This window comes from Limulus polyphemus, unplaced genomic scaffold, assembly GCF_000517525.1.
Source record: "Limulus polyphemus unplaced genomic scaffold, Limulus_polyphemus-2.1.2 Scaffold3641, whole genome shotgun sequence".
NCBI classification, from domain to species: domain Eukaryota; kingdom Metazoa; phylum Arthropoda; class Merostomata; order Xiphosura; family Limulidae; genus Limulus; species Limulus polyphemus.
The window spans coordinates 92,595-97,470 of record NW_013669251.1 but is presented as its reverse complement, the minus strand read 5'-3'; positions in this window follow the sequence as shown (position 1 = coordinate 97,470).

Genomic DNA, 4,876 nt, shown 5'->3' with positions numbered 1-4,876 from the left:
TCATTTGTTATTTTCTTTCTAATAATTATTACCTTTGTCCAAGTATCATACATAGTTTTCATCTCTGTGTGCAGTAAAATGAATTACGGAATTTTTTAATGATGAAAACAAAATACATATGGTTTACACAGGCTAATGGGCAAAATTTACTGATTTTAACTGAACATGTATTCTACCAAAATTAAACAAATAATGTTTTATCATATTTTATAAAAAATGCAGTAACACCTGTACAAAACTTTCTAGTAATAACATGTACAGAGAAATACAAGTAAAAATTAACTTCTCCATCACCATCCACTTTTTTCATCCAAACTTTGCATCATGCAAGGTATTTTGCAGGTGTTCTTGTAACCAAATTGATATCCAGCCATACTGGATGGAATTTGCACTTTCCTGGCATACTTTGACTAGCATGTGAGCTACCAAAAAAATCCACTTTACTTATTTAAGCAACTGAAAACTATGATACAACTTAAAAGAAATTTTAAATGACCACATGTTACAGAATAAAGCATTGAAGATTTTTTTATTATTTACAGCCTCTTAAGTATACTTCCAACTTGAGGTGATATTACAAGTGATAAATGGGGTTGCCATGTTATTGTAGTTACACTGATAAAAGGCCAAACAGGATTGCTGGATCTCAATAGTTTGAGCATTAAACATGCACTGTATCACGCATCCAGAACACTGGCCTGTTCTGCTCATATGTAGTTAGCCTTCAGTAATTCCCAGTTCATCCAGATGTTGTAGATGACTCTGCTTCATACTATCCAAAGTGTTAGTCACTTTTTGTAATCTGTCAATTTCAGACTCATGCTGTTTAGGCTGCTTTTCAGCATACTGAAGATAACCTCTCCAGTGGCATCAATCACAGGCTCAAGGACAACAAATGCTGTAACAGTTTTTGCATCTTCACTCATCTACCATCTGTTATCACTGACTAGGCTTTCCATGAGTGCATGAGAAATTACTGCACTGATCAATTTAATGAATTTTGTTTGGTACAGTTTGATTTTCACGAGGTTGCTTCCATTCCTTTTCAGGAAATAATTACTCTGAAGTGATCAGCTGTGGCAACTGCTGCTAAGCTGAGCAAACATTTCAAACTGCTAATTCTAGCTAACTTCACTTCATCATCCAGCCTTAGTGTGCATGTTACTGGTAAAGGTTTGCATTGAGAGCTGATGCTTTCGGTTTTAGTGTGACTGGCACAGCAAAGTTTAAAAAATGCATTTTCTGAATCATCTGCAGTTTTTGTAACCCACACATATTTTCCTTCCCAAGATTTGCTATATTTCACCCATTATAGTAAACTGCTTACAGTTTTGTTACCATTCTGGGAGATGGTTGACTCTAGAGTGAACAACTTGTGACTGACCCTCAGATTCAATTGCTTGCTACATATGTTGAAACTTAAATTAGAAACAAGATCAAAACTTTTCATACTGATATCAATGCAAGTAGAATACTCAGACCACTGTTGCTATGCCAAAGCTTTGACTGACAGTTCACAAGTGTTGTTTTAAAGTGTATTACATTTTATATAGCATTAATTGCTCATAAACTCTGCCATTGATTGGAATTAGAGTGAAACCATGACTATCTTTGAATATTAATAATTTGCTACTGCATTAAATAGGGATTGATGGAAGAAAAATTTAAGTAAAGATTAAAATTTTATTGCTGTGAACTTCTGAAAAGATTAAATATTTTTCTGAGGTCTCAACAATTAAAAAAAAATGAGGATAAAATTCTCCAATTTGGTTTTACAAAAAATGGCCAACTTGCCAGTCTTGTGTCTTTTCCCCCAGATACTGTACTTTGGCTCTAGCTAAAAACTTCAAATTTGTAACCAAAATCTAATAATATCTGTTAATCATATTATTTCAACTTGCCTGATTGGCTACTGAACATGTGTCAGTGATACCTCACCATGCTTACCAAGCAAAGATTCACACTCATATTGTTGTGTGTGTGTGAATATTTTCTCAGTTTACTGCTGCGAGCAAGTTTTCAAAAACTATAAACTTTGTTGTTCAATAAAACCTTTATATTTTAACATGGTGTTCAGTCCATAATTCTTCATGCACAATAATGCATATTCACATTATTGTTGGAAGTCTACTTTCAAACTGAAATGCAATAACATGTACCACATTACCATCTAAGGTAGTACTGTAAGTACATTGTTGATGGAAGTCAACTTTGAACTGAAATACAATAATGTGCTATCTGTAAAATATCCTAAATTTCCATACAGTCTTCACATCCTTTATATGCACATTTCTCTCTTGAATTCCTCTTTTTTTAACTTTGTAAGATGTCATATGATCTCTACTTTCCACTAATATTGGCATAACATTATGAATTATCCTCCTATGACATCTAGAGATCATCCCATTCATAACAAATATCACAGTTTACCAGTTAAAAGTTTTATTATGATTAAGCACAATTGTGGTGGAGAGAATATAGCTGGATGCAAACATCTACAACTATGTAGAAAAATTAGGTGTATAAAAGTCAGCTTTGTAGGAAGACAAAAAAAACCACATAAAATGTTGTGTGTACAATTTTCATAAAACTTAAAAATTTGCTTACCATAAAACCAATCTTGATGCACCTATTATTTCTATTCTCAAGGCCTATTTATTAATAATTTGCTGAAGAGTTGTTATGCTAAATTCAATGATATGTGGTCTGTAGGGCTATATTTTGCAATAAAATATGCAACAAGTGAATCAAGTAAAAAAATTTTATGTTTTATAAAATGTACCAATTTTCTTTAGTTTCTGGGAATACAAGATTCCTGGAGGGCATTTTTAGATGGAATTTGATTTTAATAGCTCAAATTGTTGGTGCTCTAGTGTGTGTGTTAAATTTTTCTGCTACATGTGTATATTATAACCTTAAGCAAATCTTAATGTCCCAAGTCAAATTCTTCAGAACGTTATAACATGTATAATCAAAATACCTTCAAAGACATGACTTATAATAATTTATTAAACTTAAGAATGTACAGTGTTACGATGAACAGATTATAGAAACACTTCTGTGTTTAATCAAATACATATCAAAGCAACTGTATGTAAACTAATTTAACATAATATAGTCATATGACTAACTTTTTTTCAATAAAAATTGCTGTTGGTAGCTCAGTATTTCTATATATTTTCAAATCGAATAAGAGACAGGAAACCATTTTAACAAAAGTATGAGAGATCAAATGAAAACTAAGAACTTTGTTACAAGTTCTTTTTAACAACAGAGAGAATGAAAACTAGGAAATAAATGGTTTAGTAACAGTTGTATAAGAATAAATAGAAGCAAGGAAAATAATAGTATGAATTATTTTATTACTGTATATGAGAGAACAACCAGGAAAGCAGTGATATGAGCTACTTTAATTAACAATGTAGGAAAAAATTGGAAATTAGGGGTAGCAGTTGTTTTTTGCAAAGTTTAAGAAATGTGATGAAACCATAGCATTCATATACTTTTCTTTTTACAGAATTAAATGTTTTTAACATTGAACTAGCATTACAGCCAAACATGGATTTCAAGTGTTGTTTTTTTTATTTTCATAGATTTTTTTCAAGTTTGGGTGTAATATATTTACTTAGTAGCCAAATACATTGTAAACATTTATAGATAGGTTGTTCATTAATTATTAGAAACAATACTAACCTCAAGGAAAAAAAATGTAAGAGATTACTTGAATGATGCCATGCATTTTATACAATCTGTGCTCTCAATTTTATTTATATGACTACATAACGTGCATAACTCATACAAGCATCTAATCCAACTTCCTATGAAATTTTTCATTACTTCTACAGAAACGTACATTAACAAAACACTTAAACACTGTTTAATAATCTCATCTTACTACTCGCATCCATACACAGAGGCATGCAATGTTAACAAAAGATTTCATCAGTTTTATAATCTCAAAATACTACTTCCATCCACACACTGAAGCATGCAATGTTAACAAAAGATTTCATCTGTGTTTTATATTCCAAAATACTACTTCCATCCACACACAGAAGCATGCAATGCTAACAAAAGATTTCATGTTTTATAATCTCAAAATACTACTTCCATCCACACACTGAAGCATGCAATGTTAACAAAAGATTTCATCTGTGTTTTATATTCCAAAATACTACTTCCATCCACACACAGAAGCATGCAATGTTAACAAAAGATTTCATCTGTGTTTTATAATCTCAAAATTTGTAGTGTATACTGGAGGGATTTATACATTTTGATAAAAGTTTATGAAAAACTACCTTTACACTCTAGATAAATATAAAAGAATATATTTTTATTTCAACCAATGTTATGCCTTTACGGCTTCATCAGGGTTAATATACACAACTGTTTGATATTAGAATTTAATAGTTTTTATTTTCTTCATACACATAAATGTCCATTAAGGACCATGTTTAATCAAAAAATAAACCAAATTAAACAAAACTAAATATCTAATATCAAACATTGTGTATATTATCTGTGATGAAGCTGCAAAGGCAAAACATTGTTTGAAATTTAAAAAAAAAATTCTTTTATATTTGTCTGTAGTGTAAAAGTTGTTTTTTCTAAACTTTTATCAAAATTTGATAATCTCAACATAATACTTGCATCCACCCACTGAATCATGCAATGTTAATAAAAACTTCATTAGTGTTTGATAATCTCAGCATAATACTTGCATCCACCCACTGAATCATGCAATGTTAATAAAAACTTCATTAGTGTTTGATAATCTCAGCATAATACTTGCATCCACCCACTGAATCATGCAATGTTAATAAAAACTTCATTAGTGTTTGATAATCTCAGCATAATACTTGCATCCACCCAC